The 20,664-nt window shown below is 40.3% G+C and overlaps 1 long non-coding RNA gene across 3 annotated transcripts; it reads left to right on the plus strand.

Moving 5' to 3' along the window:
* The first annotated feature begins 216 nt into the window (after positions 1-216).
* Positions 217-20,368, plus strand: LOC139799117 (uncharacterized). 3 transcript variants are annotated; one of them, XR_011727097.1, is made up of 5 exons: positions 217-434; positions 5,151-10,165; positions 13,114-13,208; positions 14,001-18,562; positions 20,279-20,368. It is a non-coding gene; the product is annotated as an uncharacterized lncRNA (long non-coding RNA). The 3 variants fall into 3 exon arrangements; XR_011727096.1 differs by having other exon boundaries at positions 13,114-18,562; XR_011727098.1 differs by having other exon boundaries at positions 6,530-10,165; positions 13,114-18,562.
* Positions 20,369-20,664: the final 296 nt, after the last annotated feature.

Raw genomic sequence — 20,664 nt, forward strand, 5'->3', positions numbered from 1 at the left:
TTGATCCAAACAAGCACAGATAAAACTACATTTTCAAGAAACGTTGTTCCCTGTTTGTCAGGTGTCCTAGTGCACCTGACATGTCTGATTTATCCTCACATGTTTAGCAGCAACACTGCCCAGGTAGATGATGCCCATTCATCTTGCTTTGTGTAGGTATTTCTTCAGGGTGGCTTTATTTATTATGCCTTAACTACCGTTTCTTCTTACTTACTAGGTTTAGCTCTGCCAGAGGTGAGAAAAGTGGCTGTTTGTCTGAAGAGACAAGGGTGTGGTGAAAATACTCTGTGCCAGCCAAACGAACCAAACCACTATCTGAATCACAAAGTAGGCTGGAAAATCAAATTTAACTGACAGAAGATCTGAACCCCACCTGTGCTGAGAGACAGAGATAATAAGAGCCCTGGAGACTGGCCATAAACTGCTCCCTGAAGGTAGGTCTGGACAGGGGGACCATGCCCCCCCAAATCCTCTCAGCAGTTCAAAGTGGCAGAGCAGCACTTTTATAACTTTACTGTGTGGGGAAGAGTAATGTCAATGTTTATGCAATATTGCTTGGTATTGTTAGTAGTTAATTCGGTGAGAGTAGGCTCACTGTGAGACTGTACCACAGAAACCTGTGACTTGTCATGGGGAGTGGGCTGTGGCACCACACACATGTCAGACCTGTCCCAAAGCCTACTCCAACTGAGTTACAGGGATTGGTGTGTTGGGATGGGCACATTATTTCCTTCCACCAAAGACAGAGCCCAGACACCAAGCATGTGCTTCCACATGTGCTGCATGAAATAGTCTGGACATCCTAATCTGTATGACCACCAAATGACATCGTACAGAACCCTGATTTGCTATTTTGTACAACTCCAATATAGAATATTTTGAGTGGAGTCTGGTTTCTTTTTCTTCTGTGAGAGCCCAGCCATGAACATAGGTAGGCAGTGTCCTTCTTCTCAGAGGCTTCTTCTTCTCTTCACCACCCTGTGAGTGCCAGGCAGACCAGCAGCTGTGCTGGAGGTGCCCCTGTCCCAGTGCCCAGAACATCCTGGCAGCTGTGGCACAAACCATACTGCTAATCATCTAAACCTCTGCTGAAACACCTGGCAGTCATTGGGATGGGGACAAAATGTAAGGAAAAATGACTGCTGCTGGGTGTGAGGTCCCTCTGACCTGCTAAGCACAGGAGAGGGCACCAAGTAGATCTGTCTCCCCATGCCTGAGTGGGGAATGAAGCCACAAGCACAGCCCTGAAGGAGTCCAGGGAACAGAAGTTTTGCATTAGTGATGAGCCAGAGTCAGTTACTCGTATTTAAACAATACTGGGCTCTGGGGAAATTCAGATGCAGACCTGAAATACACAGCTTGGCAAAAGACTGTTGTTTCTGTCACGTGCCTGACCTCTTGGAAATAACATTAATTCAAAAGTTAAATGTGTTCAGCTGACAGTGATGGAGTATTTGTGTTAAGGAGGAGATTTTTCAAAGGCACAAAATCAACTTAGCAGTGTGTTACAATTGCCTCATTGACGTCCCACTGAAGGCCTGAGTGCAGCAGGTTTTAGGGGGCTTTCAGCTGCAGTGAGGCACACGTTTCACTAAGTGGGGTGGTTGTGAGCCCCCACTAAAAGAGCTGCATTTCCAAAGGGGGTTCTGAAGATTCATGGTCTTTCTGGACTCTTTGAATAGAATTACTTAGGAAATTATTTCTCCTGCTTTAGTCTCCAAGTAGACAGTTAGACCTGGCAACCTCAGATGTAGATCTTGAAACTGGCCTTGAAGCAAGAAAGCAGTATTGCCATAATTCTGGAGATATCCCTTTGTTTTCTGAACTATATTGGCAGCTCATGATACCAGCATGTCAAAATGACATTCACTCTATATTACACAGAGCATATAAAAGCTTGTGTTTACATTTTGCTTCCTTTGCCCTTTTCAATTTTGCTTTATTTTTTATAGTTATGTAATTTAAGCAGTACATATTTGGGGATGTTTTTTCCATGCCTTGTCTAGCTTTATGGCTTGTTTTGGCTGAGACATCTTTCCATGATTTGATTTTAGAAGAAATATAGGCTAGCGCATATGCATGTAATTGTTCCACAGTGAACCAATCTGTCTGGAGCACCAGGGGAAGATATACATTAATACTTGTTTTCATGCAATTTACAAATTAAATTGCTAGGTGCTGCAAATGATGCAAAATATCAGGAACTGCAACAGTAAGGCTTGGACTAGTTAGCAGGAAGAATAAAAGTATGGTGAAGCCTAAGAAACACCGGAATAGTTTTTTTAACAGAAACAGAATGTATTGTAACCAAGGGAGATAAGCATGAGTAGGCAAAACCAGCTATGCTTAGAGCCAACATGCAGCAGCAGCTACAGATCACACACTGCCAAGTAAAATCTGAAAAAATGAAGTCTGATTCTTCTACCAGGAAGAGCCCCTCTCTGCCATGAGCAGGTGTGGAGCAGGGGGCAGGTAGGGGGGACTGCCAAAATTTGCCAGAATCCATCAGCACCAAAAGCACCAGTGTGCCCCTTGACACTGGGGAGGAAGAGAGGCTGAGCTGTGCCCAGGGATCTGCCACTCAGTCCTTCTGACTGGTGGTCAGTGACTCTCTGATACCAGATTGTTTAATAAAGTGGCACAAAGTTAAGCAGATTGAGAGCAGGGGCCCACCGTGGAGGAGCTGGTTAGTCTTTGCCACACAAAGAAATCTTGGAGGATGTTGGTGTTTCCAAGAAGGAGGGTAGTGAAAAAAGCAGCCAAGAATGAATGCTGAGGTAGAGCAGCAAACCTTGTTTAATAGAGAGTGCATTGCAGTGGTATCAGTGCTGGGGAGTCAGTGCTGCAAGTGCTGCATACTAGGACTTATTTAAAGAGGCTATTGTAAAAGTCTTCGAGCCAGTTAATTACCAGTTTTTGTTATGTCAGGAACTCCTTGAGTTAAAGCAGAAAGAAACTATTCATGAATATGTTCCAGTTCTGTAGTTTAATGGGACAAATTTAACAAAAAAAAAAAAAAAAAAAAGAAAAACTGATAAAATTATTTAGTTCATAGAAGGATTGAAAACCCTCACCAAAAAAGCTGAAATTACATATTGTGCCCCATCTACTCTTGTATAAGCCATTGAAATTGCTGGAGACTTAATTGGACTAATGGTCCGTTGCAGTTATGCATGAGCCTTAAAGCACACAGAGTGCATAGAGGCCAAAGCATCAGCCTATGAAAGAGAGATAAATTATCCAATAGCATTTTTTAAAAACTAGGTGTCCAGGTATGAAAAGCCAAGAGGTTTGGCTTGCATTTAAAAAGTATTGAGGGCAAGTGAGGAACTTCATTTAATTTATTCACCAACTGGTCTTGAAGTGTGAAAAAGGGACAGAAGTGACTTTATGCAAGAGAAAACTTTAAATGGAAAACAAAAATCTATGGAGGACATTAATGTAGACTCATTCCCTTCCTGCTTACATCAATTTTTTTCCTCAGCACCCTCATGTGCTGTGAAGTAACTAATAGAGCCCAGTTATTGCAAGCAAATTCTGGCCTAGAAATTGCATTAGGGCAGAATAAAATTCATATTGCATGCTGCATATTGAATCAAACTGCAGATGCTGGAGTGTAAATGACAGTTTAGATCCTGTGTCTTACTATCAGTATTCTTCAGACATTTACTTTGCTGCCTTCCACTGTTCAGAACATCCTGCAAATCACTAACACATTTACTGAATTGAGGTTTAAAAGCCACACAGAGAAGCAAATCATAGTTCTTAGCTCTGCCGAAGGTCAGAAGAATCCTGTTGCTGAGGGGCTGCTTCCTGCGTGCATTGGAGTACCTCCTACATGACCTGTCATGTATACATGTGTCCTCATTTCTTATTTACAAAGAGTTTGTTAAGAATTAGACTAAACTCCTGGGAGAAAAAACAAGTCCAGCACACCAGAATACCCATCTTCCTAATTCTTAACATGCCGCAGACGGAAGTGCCAGACCTGCTCATACATTAGGAAGCATCTCAGAGAAATCTGTTATGATTTTGTGCCTAGAAGCACCCTAATCTCTCAGGATATATAGAGTGCAGTGGACATTGAACACATAGACTGTTAGATCTTCTCCCTTTGTATTACCTGCATCTTCTCATTCTCTGTGTTTGGTGTTTCAGAACTCCCCTGAAGTCCTACACCAAATACCTGAGGTAATGATGCTACCTACTGCAATGTAGAGATTGTCAGAATTTCATCTGGGGCCCTACTTCCCAGGGCTGATTTCCCATTTGGCATGCTCCTTCCCACTCCTCCCTGCTCCTGCTCCCCTCTCCTATCCAGGTGTGGGGAGGTGTGAAAGCCCTTCTGCTGGATGCTGAACTCCCAGAGTTCAAGACACTAGGCTTTTGCTCTGTCATTTTTTAATGTAGTATCTTGGCCTACTAATATATTTTCAGGTGTCAGGATTAGCAGAGTTCATAAGAACATATCAGACCTGTCAAGTTTACAAGTCCCCTTACTGCCTCCACCCTCTTACAAATATTTTTAAATAGCTACTTAGGAGATAATGCCAGTGGAACCAAATACTGTCACAAGATAATGATCTCGCACTGCTATAGAATTGATAAGTGGAAATGTTTATTTTCAAAAGGAAGAAACACTGATCATGTGCCTAATCTTATAATTCTTAAACAAGTAAAATTCCTGTAGATTTCAGTAGAGCCTGAGGTGACAACATCCTATTACTGTGGTAGTATTTCTGGATACCAAATGGCCGTAAGTGTTGCAGTCATTTTCTCCAAATGATACTGGTGCAGTATTGGAACAGATGTTTCTCTTACCTTTATTAGCTTCTTGTAACTTGTAACTTGGAGGACAAATTTTGCATGTGCTTCATTGCACCAGCTTAGATGATTATTTTTTTTTTTTTAGATGTGCTTTAGGAAGAAGTGAGCTGTGGTTTGGAAAAAGTTATGCTTATTTTTAACTTACTGACAGTTCATAATAATGATACACAAGTCTGTGTTGCTACTGCAGGCTCCCTTTGGTACACTAAGGATTATCTCTATTTAAATCAAAGATGGCCTTTCCTCTGTCCTTCAGGAATTTTGGAAACATGAGTTATCTTAAATTCACTTTTCAGGAATAAACCACCTTGTGTTTCCAGCAGGGTTAAGGAGTACATGTGGACAACTGGTACCAGATCATTAGCTGCTCTGCTTCTGAGCTGCTCTTCCCCAGGAACAGATGTGAGGCAATTTGGAGCAGCTTTACTTCTTGCTCAGGCTCATCCTTTTGTTGGTATCCCCATCAGCAGAGTTGGTGGGGGCTTTGCTGTGGAAACCCTCCTTCAGATCACCTGCTGGGGAGCCTCTCACTCTGCTACAAGGCAGCATTAATGGGATGGGCACTTTTGCCTTTACTGCCTCCCCCAAGGGAAGCCTTCTTTCTAGTTCATCTCTGGACTCCCTTTAGATGTAGGGTTGTCTTACAGACAGGTGAATATTGCAGTGGAAACTGAAGGCAGATGTGGAGCTGCTTTCAGAGAAAAGCTGTCATTAAAAGCATGGTTTATCGTAGAATCAACTTGCACAAGTTTTTAGTGTTTCACCATGGAAGGTGGCCTGTGGTTTTAGAAATTTCTGCTGCTTTCATGATTAATAAAGATTCATCATTCCATTAGATCATCTCTAACCTGCTGTAATTGTTCTGATTTTTATTTTTTACCTTGTTCGCCAGTTCATGTCTAAATACAAGATGTTTATATTGCATACATTCAGCTTTAATTGGCCCTTAAAAGAAGGTGTTGATTAGAATCTTCTCAACATCAACAGCTCGCTCGCACAACATTCTCTAATTACTGTTTATTAATTTAGTTCAAGTGGCATAGTTGAAAGCCTTGCTCAGATGGGAGAAGTAAATTGTCACTGGTATTGAATATGTAAATTATGTGCCGTGTAAGTTTCCATGAAGAATGTTTAAAGTTAGATGCTATGAACAGAGAGCCTTCCAGTTTCATCTAACCCAGCCACATGGCTTTGCAAAAAAGTGTCGTGAAAATTTCCCGGCCCTGGCAAAAAATGACTTGCCTATCCTTTACTTTTTCTATTAACATAGTCATGATGATAATAACAATTTATTTGCCAGTCAAAAAAGCCCAATCATTCATGCTGGCTGGCTGGAGATTTGCAAGGCTGGCAATTGAATCTGAACCACACAGCGTAGACATTCAGCAGCCTGGATTTGTTGCCCTAGTGTGGTAACCCTTCCTTCTCTTTAATTAGCTTGTAAAGTCAGAATTTTTTAAACAAAGTTCTCATTAAACATTGCCTTGTTACATTACTTTAAAATGCAATTAAAAGTTTTAAGAGTGCCATGGAGTTTGTGCACCATTGTAAGCATGCACGTCACTTGATACCAATTTCCACCCACTCACCTAGATCAGAGGCCTCATGTTAAATATAGATGGCACTTCATAGCTTTGGCATATACACTAGGCATAAAACAATATAGTGATGAGGATCATCTGACTGTGTCTTCTACTTCAAGGAAGAAAAGAGGAATAAAGAGGAGGATATTCTGAGAAGGGAGGACCCCGGAATCTTCGTTGTCCTTCCACCTCTGCAGTTGTCTCTGTGACCCTTTTTGTGGGAGCAGCTGTGTGTTGCTGCTGTGTGTGCTGCTTCAAAGTCTTTCCAGACAAAGCTGCATGGGAATACCACACAGTTATTGAAACAATGAGACCAGACATTACATTAAAAGGGAAAGAAAAATATCCAATGCCTGAATGCTGCCTGGGCCTTCACCCAGTCCTCACACTCTCGCTGGCTGCTGTTATCATGAATGGCACTAATCAATTCCAGGAAATCTCTACACCAAGCATTATGTCACATGTGGTTACATCATTCTCTCTAACCTCTAGGGCTTCCTGTTGACATCTTTGGAGCACTTCTACTACCAACTGGTACTAGAAGAAATGCCAAACAGTATTTTTAGCCATTTCTGACTGCCAAAAAGAATCTGAATCTTTCCATTTTGCAGCTTTCACCTGCTGGATCTCATGTCTGCTCCTCAAAATAAGCAAATTTTTGTGAGTCTGCTCAGGGTCTCCCCAGGTATTTGCATAAAGGATGGTGGAAGTGGATGAGGGGCTTATTGAGACAGAAGGGGCTAATGCCTCTGAAAAATTTGTTGATTTTCAGAGTCTACCAGATTGCTAAACCAGCTTGTCAGTTGTATAATTTCTGTAGAACTTCCTCCCCAGGAGGCTGTTTCTCTTTTTCTTTCTGAATTCTTTCCTAGGAGATGCTCCTTCCCAGCATGGTCTATTTTTCACCTCATGGTTGTTTTCCAAGCATCATTATGCAGTGTATTCCCTTTTCCCCTTGCAGGTCCATCCCCATCAGATAGGTAGGAGCCATTTCCTCTCTTGGAACAGCCAGTGACAGCTCATCAGCTTCTTCTTGCAACTTCCACTTTCCAGCTGCTCAGATGAAGGAGGACTCCAAGTCTTTCCTGATCTAACTTGGTTGATTATTACTTCTTGAAACCACTGTTTTTTGGTTTGAGTCTTTTTAAAGTGTTACTTGTCTGGTTTATGTCTTCCTTTCATTCTAATGGTTTGATTTTTGTGGCTGCTTCTGTGTTTGTTCGCTGCTGCAGTAGATATCAACAACATGATTAAATTCCAGCTCTGACTATTGCAACAGAAGTGCTCTGCCTTCATTATCCACAGTGCCTAAAACTATTTGATCTCTAATAAGTTTGCCTGCAAGTGTGCCTCATTTGCATGATGAGGCTAACTGGTGCAGCCTGGTTGCATATTGGTCTGTGATTTCAGTTTCTTTTCAATCAGATGCATCAAACAGAAGGAACTATTAGAACTGCCAGCAACTGTATTTTTTCCTGTTAATCATGCTAGAATATTAGGAGTCCCAGGCAGCCTTACCAGGCTGGAGAAATCCTTTGGTAAAAAGCATGGGAGCACTTCTCATGTCAGATCGCATACAAACCAGTGCTGTGCTGGGGATGGTTGGTCTGGTTTGATGGCACAAACTCTTAAGATCACATCCAGCTTCCCAGCTGGCTGTCTGATAGCCTCCTCTGGTGACCTCCACTTCCTGTTGCCACCAACCCCAATCCTGTGAGGGACCTGTGCAACCCAGCAAGAGCCAACCCCTTTGCCCTTGAGGCTCAGAGCTGGAGGTGTCCTTCACAAGGTGTCTGCTTGACTCTGCCCACAACTCACATCCATCCTCTCTGGACCTGCAGTAAGACCCAGCTGACATTTGCTTGGCAGTACTGCTTTCTTGGCCTTTACTACCCAAAGGTTGGAGGAAGAGAAAATGTGTTTCCTTACATTAAGGTTTTAGGAATCAACCTTTTTTTAGTGTCTGAAATGGAAGCAGCAAACTTCAAAGCTACATGTAAGTAGAGAACAGCAACTCAATAATTGTGAGATTCATAGCAATACTGCTGAAAATGTGTCAAGTTGCCTCTTTCTTTACTGGATGACACTCAGGATAGACCTGTGGGTTTTTCTGTGTTCAGTATCATTTTAAGAAATGTGGTTTGCCCCACTGCACCATCACTTCTCTGATTTTAGAATTCAGTTTCTTATATTGCAATATGTACGAAAATCTGCATTATCATTTCAGACAATCTTTAATTGAGCTAAATTACCTCTGAAAATACAGAAATGTCTCTCATTGATTCAAGTGGGTCCTAGACTGAGTTCTCATTTCATACACAAACCCCAGTGTTCTCTTTTGTTCTTGGGCTCACACAGAAACTAAAATTTAAACCAAGCAGAACCAAACAAAAGAACTCTGAGGATCTCATCAGCAGTATTTGCTTTGTACATGAACAGTAATTTTTCCCTAGCACATACTTCCAAGAATTTCTTAAAATGTCATTCATACATCATCTGCCCCAGCAGACAATAGTTGTTCCAGAGGAGCTGTTGCTCTCTATTAGGTCAATGATCAGTGAACTAAACATTTTCTGCTGAGGCCTCCATGTGATAAAAGCCTAAGAGCTTTGAAGGAGCCATTACAAACTATTGCCTAGGAGAAATATCAATTTGAAAATTCAGCAATTATGTACTTCTATAATAGTGTGTAAAAGGAGCTCTGGACCCATTATGGGTTATTGAGTAAATAATGTATTTTTAAAAGTGTCTAAGTAATTTATATGATAGCCTGTATTGGCAGCAAAGAGTGATTGTAGACTAAACATTCTGTCTTTCTTTCTTTTAAAAAAATCTCATTTAAATCCCTAAATAGCAATTTAAAAAAGAAATCCCTGGTGCAGTTTCAGTATTTCTATAGTAGTCAATAGCTAATGGCTCTGACTTTTCTCCAATGAGGCTGCCATTTTGTGCTGAGCCTGGTTCCTCTGGTCTGACTTACATTTTTTGTCTTGATTGGAGAAGACAAGAGGCTTTATTATCAAATATAATACAGAAGTGTCCAGAGGCCTCCTGGAGGTCAGGCTCAGTCATCAGAGCTACCCATAATCAGGAACAGCTACTAGCCAAAAAAGCCACAAGTCCAGGGAGAGAAGACAGGAAGCTGTCAGTCCCTATTTCAGGGGAAAATTGAGGCTTGGAGAGAGGAAATACATTGTCAGAGATCATGCAAGGGACAAAGAACCTCTGCCTTCCGAGACCAGGTTTAGTTTTTCTGCTTTATGTTTAGATCTTCTATGGAAAGTCTCAGTCTGAGATCTTGTTGCTGTGGTTCCTCAGTGCTAATGTAGACAGTTCCTTTATCAGATGCTCACAATCATCTTGGGTCATAGCACTGCACTCAGCTCTTTCAAGCACAGATCTTGGTGAAAGAGATCAGGAAATACTGCCCTTCAAAAAATTTACATTGCAGCAACAATGCACCATGAAACAGATGTGCTGGAAAACAAACTTGTTTTCTACTCTTAAGCCTGGCGTAAGCTTTCTTTAATTCTCCCCTTTATTTATCATACTGCTTCCTGCCATGGCAGGAGCAGTTGCCTTTTAGATAATTTTCTGTCAAAAAAATGAAAGAATAAGTTGAAACATTTTTTTTGAAACAGGTTTTTAAAAAGCACTGGTGTTTGAGCTGCACTGAATTTTGGAGTTTATCTTGACATCCCTAATACCAGTTAGTCCAAGCATCCTGCATTCTGCAGGGAGATGACTGTACTTAGGTATTAGATGTACACTAAAATAATGCAATAAAAACTTTTTCAGTCACAGTGCAAGAACAGCACCTTTCGACCTGAATTTGAATACATCTGTATAATTTCTCATTGTTTAAGGAAAGTGCTTTTGATGCCATGAATGAAAATGTAGCTTTTTGGCTCCCATCTGGAGAGATTACAAGAGATGGGGTCTCTGTAGCAAGGCTGCTGGCACCTGAAGAGAAGAAATAAAAAGTTGTCAATGATAAAAAGCTCAAAAGACAAAAAAGAAAGGGAGTGACTTAACACAAAAATAGTAAAGTAGTAGGAGGAAAGATGAAGTAAAAGAATGGTGAAGGAGAGGTAACAGAAACAAACGGAGAAGAAACAAAGTGAAAGGCATAAATATATTTAATTTGCATTAGAACAAAGTGTATAATGTGTAAGAAAGCAATCAGTCCCTCTCACTGTTAGACTGCATTTGTCACTTAGGAAAGGACAGTTATCTTTTGGGATAACTGACTTGAGTAGTGATAAAGTCTCCATCACTGGAGGGTTTCTATGACAGAGTAGTCAAAAAATGTTGGTATCAGACTTTTTGTGATCTCTTGCAGCTCTTGCAGCTCTGTCTTCTCAGCATCCCAAAGTGTATGAGTGGGAGCAGTGCCTCTGTTGTGTGATTATGGGAGACCTCTTTCTGGCCTGGTCATGCCCTGGCTGAACATCTATAAGATCTTGCAGACTAAACAAGGCACTTACTTGGCAATGGAATCTATGAGGAATATGATGACTGCCTGGGGGAAGATGGGGTGTGTGTTACAGATCAGGGAAGAAGAGGAACAGAAGGAACAGATTGCTCTGAAGACAACATTTTTTATTTTTTGAGCTATGGATCTAAGGCCACAACCCTCAAATCTCTACTTCTTAAACTCAAGAACAAATGCTACAACAAACACATAGTTTGGTTTAGATGCAAAACCAAATCCCTTACAACTTGTGATTAAAGGTCTTAGGGTCCTTCTTCCAAGAACAGAGTTATTAATTGCTCTATTGTGCTTCAACCCAAAGTAATTCTGTTTTCCCTTTCAAAGAAATTTTTCCCTAATTTCAGCCAAAATCATTATTCCTTTCATGGCTTCTGTTGAATGGTGGGTGATGAAAGGACACAGGTATGGAGTGTTCTGGGATTCTTCCAGACTGATGATTTTGCTCAAACCAGCAGTTACCACTGGAGTACAAAATGAAGTGTAAAATAGGCATTTAGAAGAAAAATCTGGAGAGAAATCACACTGAGATGAAAGAAATCTTCATTCTTCCATCTTGTTGGGTTTTTTGTGACTTCTTAGGTGATTTAGCAAATCCCAATGTGATGATGTCAGTGATCCTCCCTTGAAAGTAGAAGTTGCTTTATTACTGCTGCAGGAAGGCACAGGCCTTTAAAGAGGGCACTCCTTCCCAATACAAATGTCCATTTTTCTATTCTGGGCCACCAAATACAATGCTGGTAACTAAAGAAAACAGTTTTTTTGGTTTTTTTTTTCCCTGACATTAGTTTAGAGACGTTAGATTCATTATTTGAGGGTGTGTAGGAGATTCTGGAAGTACAATTAAAGTCTGCTATGCTGTGAGATCTTTGGTATGATATTGACTCATTCATTGGCACCTGAGAGAGGTTTGGGAAATTCAGCAAGCTTTCAACAATCCAGTTTGAGAGATTAAACAGAATTATGGCTCACTCAGGTTTGTCCTAATTTTATTAGATTTTCACCATTTCTAATTGCATAAACATATGCAGCCAAGTATACAGATGGGGACTGGGAAGATGTACAAGGACACTCAGGTTCCATAGTCAGCTAATTGGTGGACTAAGTAATAGGGCACTTGGAAAGATGATAATTTTTTTCAGAACACTTCAGGGTAAAATCCTTTCCCCATTAAAACTGAAGCAATCAAGAGAGGAAAGATTGTAGTAATGGCTTTTTTTGGAACTGGAGAAAGAGACAAGGAACTATGTGATGCAGAAAATATCCAGGATGAAGCATGTTGTTTAGAGCAAGATTCACTACTTACTTGTCTTAGCCACTGGAAAAAGATAGGATGTCTCAAAAAATATAAAACAACAGACCTGGTCCATATCATAAAATCAGAAGGCTTTTGGTCAGGGCCAAAGATAAACAATGGGTGACAACTTCAGATATTGCCAGGTCAGATGAGAGTCATTTTGTGTGAACATTGTTACTGGTAGCAGATGCCAAGCTGTAATGTTTTCAGAATATTTAAAATTTTCTTTTGGAAAATAGATCTTGTTTTCCTATGGTGTAGGAGACCTCTTGGGCCACAAGTCAAAATATAATAGGACTATTTCAGGTCAAATTATACCAGCTGAGGTACTAGCATGTCTATTTATAGGAGTACTTCACATGAAATTTTATTGCTGTTCATATTTGTTAAGGAAATGCTGCTATTTACTTATTTTCTACAAGCAAAGCAAAAGGGTGCAGGAAGGAAAAGTCTACACTCAGGTTTTTCCTATTGGATGTGTTTTATCCCTGGTATGGCATCTGCACAATGAAATTCACCCTGAATGAATGGGCATCCAGGTGACTTCACCTCTGGAAGACAGGACACAACTTTCAGGCTGATTTAGTCATATCTGAAAAGGTTTTTTTAAACCTTCATGAGTAAAAGACCTGGAAGACTTTTCCTTCACACCGGCCTGGGTAATACTTTTTTTTTTTTTTTTTTTTTTTTAATTCCTTGTGAAAAGTAGAATAAACCAAACTAGTTTTTCACATATTTGGACCTGGACTTCCCATCACAAGTTTGCAAAAAGTCTTCTAATAGGTCAAAATATATCGCAAATGTGTCATGAAATATTGTCCAACAAAAAAACCCCAAACAAAACAAAAGGGATTTAATAATGTTGGAACGTAGTTTGCTGTTAATGACTTTATTTTCTTCTTCCTCCTGTTAAGCAACAGTAACATGTGAACTCTGACCACATCACCAGTGTGAAATTGCTGATTAACCTTTAGACTCTGACAACTGGGACTTCTCTCAACACCAACTGGTAATGCAAAAGACCATTAGTAGTTAATATTGGGATATCCCAGCTCCAGATGCCAAAAGGTTAATGAAAAATCAAGTGTCATGCTTTTGCTGGGCATCTTGGAAACCTTCCCCCAAAACATTTCATTTTTTGTGATAAATAAGCCAGACTGCTTGAGCTGAGAAAGACGGGTGTTTTGCTAATGTGTACAGCTGTTAATTGAAAAAGATTCTGTTATGCTTGTTCTTCTGGACATAGATAAAAGAGATATTTGCTGGCAAACTTTAGTTGGTCTTGAACACCCCTTTGTCCAAATACACTACATAAAAATAACGCTTTGTTGTTTCTGTAACAGCCATGGAGGGATTTTGAGTGGAATGCTCATTTTCTTTAAGTCATATCTGCTAGTAATCATTCTTGGCCCAAGACCAGCTGCCATTTATACGTTTTATGAAAATATAACATGAGTTTTACACTCAAAACTATTCTCTTTTGGGTAAAAGCTTCAGCACAAGCTGGTTTCCCATACCTGCCATAAATGCTATTTACCGCAGATTTTTGTCTTTCTGTTTTAAAGATAATGTTAAAACATTTTGATTACCCTTTCCTTACTGCTATCCTTCACAAACCATCTATTCTAATTATGGTATTAGGACATTTACATAACTGGAAAAAGGGTCCTTTAACTACGTTTCTATTATGTTTGGCACTTGTGTGAAAGGATATTATATTCATGTGCATTAGAGATTGCTTATAAAAGATCAAGACAATAATAGCCGATCAGACGATAAAGGCTCCCTTTTCTCCTCACAGACAGGCTGTCTCTGACAGAAGAATACAGTTCATCAAAAGTGTCTGCAGGTTGTCAAACTCGGTGAGATTTGGGGACACTCGGAGGCTGTCACGGCCAACAAGAAGATTTTCTGTAGGGTTCTGCCATCATTCACCCTCAGGAAATAATCACTCACTACATTCTGCATGCTCTCATGATAGAGCTCTATTTGAGAGAAAAGAGCCATTTTATCAAAGGACAATATATCCCTTCTCTTGGTCCATGCAGCTTCCATTATCAGACCATAATAAATCATATTTATGTTCTCAGTTAATAAGACTGATTACAATGCAGGTTACAGGCATGGGAAAAGCAAAGCAGGTGAAAAGATGTTTTAATGAAAATATGATAAGCAAACAGCTTCTTGTGAACATTTCAGGCTGTTATTTGTAATGATCACAGGCAATTTTTGATACATCTTCTTTAGCAATGGTTTAAGCTGCATAAATTGTCTTGCCACTTTATGTGTTGAAATAGGAAGAATCTCAGTGTCCTTCTTATGTTGTCTAGAATCATTATATACATTATAAGCATAAAATGAGTTTAATGTATGTGCTTTGAAAAGAAGGGGAAAACAGAAAATCAGGGAAGACTGATTTTAATGCTGCTCAAAATGATTTTGAAATTTTCTACTCATCTTTGTTACTAACAGTGCATTTTCCATGAAATTTAGGAATGACATGTGCTGCTTTCATCTCCTTAAAATTAATATACTGCTCTCTCTGTTTTTCTCAATTTCTTCAAAGTTCTTTTTAGAGCCCTGTGCAAAGAGAGAGAAATTCTGCACTCGATGTGTGAGCATATCTGCTGTTAATGCTGAGGGGAGTTAAGTGTGTGCTTCTACAGGAAAATGTACTCCAGTACTGAAAGGAATCCTATTTAAAAGGCACAAGCATGTTTAGCTCCAGCACATGTGATGTATTCAAGGGCCAACTTCCTTAGAATTTTTTAAAGTGATTAAGACCTTTTTGTTAAGGTAAAAGTTCTGGTATGATTTCAGGATATAACTGTATGGAGGGAAGTGGCTGATGGACTGTCTTGCTCTCAGCTTGTGAAAAGTCTTCTTATTATGTTCAGCATCATACTTTCAAATTGAAGTTAGAAATTCAAGGAATAACTTCCTCCTGCTGATATATAGTTTTGAATGGGTCTCTAAAATGTTGTAGCACTTGCAGAATGCTGGTGACAAAAACTCCTTGGTGTTGTGTAGATTGTCTGCAGGACCTATTCTGGTCACTGATACTTCCCAAAAATCACTCTTAAACAAATTTTAAAGCTTTCTAATTGGCCTGGCCCTGGAGAATGACCAGAGAATTCCCTTAACCCCTTTAGGGCACTTCAAAAAGAGAAGTACCCACACAAGAAACAGCAAACTGCTTTTCAAAGGCAATATCCTTATATGACAACAAACGTAGATAATGTACTTTATGATGGAAATGCTTGGTATAGAGAAAAACATGTTGTAACTGCCTTCACCATGAAAGGGGTTTAAAAATGCTGCCTGCCAACTCCACAAAAACCAGAGCTGCTCTTTCAGTTAAAGGCCAGTGGATTGTATTTTTCATGTCAGTTTTCACTAACCTCAAACATCACTGTTATGACAGATTGTCATCCAACCAAACCAGCACTCTGGTGCCATTCAAGCAGGCAGGAAGAAACCAAACGTGAAGGAAACTTAGAAGTCCAGTGAGTAAGTGGGGTGTGCATGTGAATGAACTCCTTTTGTGTAATGATTCTGATTACTGAAAATGAAACACTTAAAAGAAAATAAACAAAAAGCAGTGCTTTTTGAGCTAGTGGTGTTTTCTTGGCTGGCAATTTCTCTTTGTTCTGTTTCATGACACCAGCCTCAATGGTTGAAGGGGTGTTCTGGGCCAGATGTCAATCATAATGTCTGACATAAACAAAAATAGCTAAAAAGATACGCCAGTATCTCAGTATCTTCCTTTTGTTTTCCCATTAGCTCCATTTTTCCTTTCATAGGCTGACAAAAAATTACTGCCTCCAAGTCAATTCAGTAGTGTCACTATATATCTAATATCTAGGCGACCTTTTGTTTTAGCTTTGCTGGGCTTAACCATAAAAGACACTTGACATTGACAAAGAATCTGTCAAACATACAATGATCAGTGCAATGAAACCTCTTGTGACAGAAGGACAATATTCTGCCTCCCCCCTCTCTCCAACAGCAGCCTGTTTGAGCAAAATATGTTGAAGCACATGCAGCAGCTGAACCATTACATAGCAGGCCAGAAGCTGAGATGTCTTGTTTAAGTTGTCATAGCATATTAGTATAATTAAAACCACCAAAAGAGTAGAGAAGATAGATGGAAATGTTGCATTACTTGTTTCTAGAGATTAACCTCGAGCCAGAACTGAAATAGAGAGACACATTTTGGATTTCTTAGAGCTCTGATATGGAAGAAAACAAGCCTGACTGTATGTCTCTTGAAGTGTGAGACATGAAGTCATTGTTCCTGTATTTACACAATAAAGCAGAAATACTGTTTCAGACAGACACTGCTTTCCCTGTGATTACAGCTCCTGTTGTGGCTGTAGTCTGCAAAGCACTGGTATCATCTCTCTCAGTTACCTCTTTTTCACTCACTTTTGCCTTCGTGCTTGCAAAGTCTTCACAACCCTTGGGCCTGCTGATGAGCTGCTGTCACTGCTCTCCACTCCCTCTCCATCCGTGAGCTTGGATGGTGCTCCATGTGCCCAGCCCCAAATCAGTGTGTGGTATCCAGGCCGGTGGCTGCAGACATCGTGACTTGGGCTCCAGGGCTCAGCAGTGCCCAGGAGCTGTGAACTGAGATCACAGCTGCTCAGGCTTTGTCACCTGGGCACATCCATACCTGGGGAAGAGAAAAAACACCTAATGGATTCAGGCACAGGTAGACCAGCCCTGAGCCCACTCTCGAATGGCATAGGGAAGTCAGACAGGGAGCGGGGAGGCAGACTAAGATTGCCTTGCCTAGGTTGTTTCTGCTTCTCATTGCAAAGGAAGATGTTAAAACAACAGCTTCAATTTAAAATCTGACCTTTCAAATGCTGAGCTCTGTGCTTGCTTTGTGTTGAATGTAAGGATAAAAACATATGGCTTTCTAAAACTGACCTTGAAAATTAGGTTGTCTTCATTGAATGAGATGTTTTCCTTCCCATGCATCATTACCTCTCGTAACTATTCAGGAATAACTGGCTATGATACCAAATTCTACTTATGCCCTGAATTATATCTGATGGTGAGAAACCCATGAAGAACCTTCAGGGGATCTGTTCAGTTTTTGAGTTTGGAACCTGATTTATCCAGAAGCTGTGGAGGATCTGAACTATCTCTGGCAGTTCTGAAATACAGCAAAACCAGAACAGCTTTCTTCTAACAAAAGTGGTACCTTCAAAGAGAAGCTGCAGGAATCGGGTAAGTCTCATGTTCATTTTGTCTGGTATAAATGACCTTCACAGCTTTGTCCATTTGCTGATTTGCTTGAAGCAGAGAGATGTTAAATGTGGGCCTTAAATTTTAGGTTTCCCCATATTTCCTGTATTTCCCAAATTTAAATCTCAGTTAATGACTTCTCCATATAGTGCTTCTCTTACATTTCTGTCAGGGCCTGTTAATGTATATAACTAGTAAAAAATATGTTATCTGCATTTAGTGTTGGCTTTTGAAACCCTCACCACCAAGTCACCTCACTGTCATATCTCACCTCACATGCGTTTCTGTGTAGTGCCAGAAGAATGGAAAATAGCTGTGAAGTAAAAGCAGATTCTGTTCCCATTAAAGGCAATGAAAGCTATGCTTTTACTTCTACTAACTCATCATGGGGGGGGGGGGAGGGAAACGAAGTGGAAACAAGCACAACAAAACACCTCTGCCAGCTATCTACAAGCTAACCAAGGCTTCCACTAATGAGGTGTTCTGGCATTTTGAGAAAGACAGGTTCTTCCAGAAACGGAAAAAATATGCCGAGTTTTTCCCTCAGCTCTGAAAGGCTGGTGAGAGAGTAACAAACTATATTTCAAAAAAAGGACAGCAGTCAAACTTTTAATGCTGTATGTGCTTTTAAATACCTACAGATGCCAGTATAGTTTCTTGTCAGTAAAATGCTTTTACATGCATGTTTGGCAGATTGTTATAAACTGATTCTTATATACTTCACCTGATTATCTGCTGTATTTACAGGTTCATCCAAGTGGCCAGAAAATTCTTGACAGAGCTATTAATTTCAAGCCACAATAACAAAGTAACTTCCAGGTCAGATTTTCTAAAAGACAGCTCAGTACCATGGACAATCCTGTAGTCTATTAAACAGAACAGTACAGTTTGTGAAAAAGATAATTGTTCAGATCACGAGATAGCACCAGATTTTACATTATGATCTCCAGATGTCTTTGGGAACTTAATGCATCTAGCATTGGTTGAAGTTTAATCTTCATGGCAGAAATGCAAGTTGTTCCAATTTTCTTCTCTCTAGAGCTGTGTGGAGAAACTATCCTGCCAAGAGCTGCAGAGGACAGGCTGGGGTAGTTTGGCTGTGCTTTGGTAAGAATATTCACCACATTGCCAACTGCTTCTGAAGTGTCCGGTGATATTATGTACAGAAAAAAGTTTCTTCTTCTCACGTACCCATCAAGGCTGGTTCTACACATCAGCCAAACAGGCAATTATTTAGGGCTGCAAATGTATTGTGGCCCCACTGCCTCTTTCATCTGTGCTTCCAGAGTGCTGGAGCAGGCATTCTGTTAATGCTTAGGAGAAAGGAGATTTCCTGAAGGACAGAGGAAAGTCCCACCTATCAGTGTCCACATTCCCATCTGGCTGCAGAAAGCTGGCAAGCCTGCCCCTGACCACCAGCTTCCCATCTCAGCTGCCCCTCTGCAACGGGAGGGCAGCTCCTCTGCTGTTTACAGGATGCAGTTTTGGAGTTCAATACATTCCTCTGAGCGTCTGCTGTAAAAAAAAGGTATTGCATCAGTTCCTTGAACCAGGGACTGACTTGGTGAAACCCACAGTATAGCTGTGCTGAGTGAGGGATTGATTCCCCTCACTTGGCAGCCTGGGGGATTTACAGCCCTTTGTAGACCAGCCCCATATTCTGCTGTGCCCAGAGGGGCCACAGATGTTCAGGAGCTTCTGGTGTGTCACACAGGCTGCAGTGTTTGCTTCATTCCTGGTGGAGAGCAGTTTGTACCCATACAGGTAGATGGTGGTGGATAACAGCAAAGGGTCAGTCTGTGCATTTGTTTTTCAGTTTTAGCACCCTCGGGCCAGGAAGTAAAAAAGAGCTCCCCAAACAGAACAAATGTCTGACATGACACTGCAACACAAAATAAGCTCATGGTGACTTTTCCTCCATGGAAATCTGTACAAAAATTATCAGCTTGGGACTTTGTGATGTTCTCTCCAGAGTAAGAAATTCAGTATGAGTGTATAAAGAGTGCAAGGAGAGATCATTTTGGCTCTCTCAACCCTGTGCACAAAACCTCTCAGGGTTTCAGATAGGATTTTAGAATTTTTCACAGTCTTCAAATGTTGAGCTGTGCAAGGATGTGCTTATACATAATTTTGTAATTGAAATGGCATGTTTACTGTTCTATTTCATGCTTGATTGTGTTTTTTAAACACCTTTACTCACGCTGTTAGAAGTGGGATTATAATTAAAATGTCCTGTTGAACACCTTGTTCAGTTCAATGAAGGCATAATAGAAGTATAAATACTTGTTCTCATTGACTCTGTGATGTCAGAACAACAAACACAGTAAATGTCATAAAACAAATCTCTCTTTCACCAAAGCATGCATCAGAAGAGAAGGGGAAATAGAATATCCTGCTGGGCAAAGAGGAAACCACTTTTTTTGTAAACAGAAATACTTTTAGTTATGATAATACCTGAAATATAGATGTGTTAACTAAGGCATGGAATGATTGACTAATCTAGCCAGTTATGAGCAAAAATCAGAGTGGGATCTGTTTTTCTATTCACAGTCTCTCGCCCTAAAGACTAGGCAGTATTTTCTCATTCTACATTTGCCACCAGGAAAGGCTGAGTCTGGTTATAAAGTGTAAAGAGTAACTTATATTTCTTATTATTCCTGTTTCCTTCAAATGTGTGCAGATACACAGGCTTCATGTCTTTATGGTGAGACTGACCTACAACACAAAGTTCAAATGTTTCTAAGTCAATGTCTACTCCTTAAAGCATTTTTGCATTGCAATAATATTTTAATTTTCTCTGTGGTTTCTCTTTTACTCTCTAAGTTACCACCAATGATGAGATGCCCACCCATCCTGACAGGCAATTGTTCAGTCTTAAGGAGCTTTAAATTACTTCACAGCCTGAAAATCTAGGTAAGTAGAGATGTTCTAAAATTTAGCTTAATGTTTGATGTTTATTTGGCTATCATGGCTCAGCTTTCCCCTCTGAAAAATGCAGAGAACAATGTCTGTGTTCCCAGTGCTCTTTGACTGATGTAATTGTATCTTTAATACACTAAGTAGGCTGTAAACTACACATAAACCATGAGATTTTAGGTTTGTGTCCTTTCACTGCCTGAAAGAGGGCTTTCAAAACCAATCCCAGAATGTACAGTATTTCTGTGCCAGGGTAGGACTCAGACCCAGAGTGTGTGCAAATTGCCTTCTGT

Source organism: Heliangelus exortis, chromosome 8, assembly GCF_036169615.1.
Source record: "Heliangelus exortis chromosome 8, bHelExo1.hap1, whole genome shotgun sequence".
In the NCBI taxonomy this organism is placed as follows: domain Eukaryota; kingdom Metazoa; phylum Chordata; class Aves; order Apodiformes; family Trochilidae; genus Heliangelus; species Heliangelus exortis.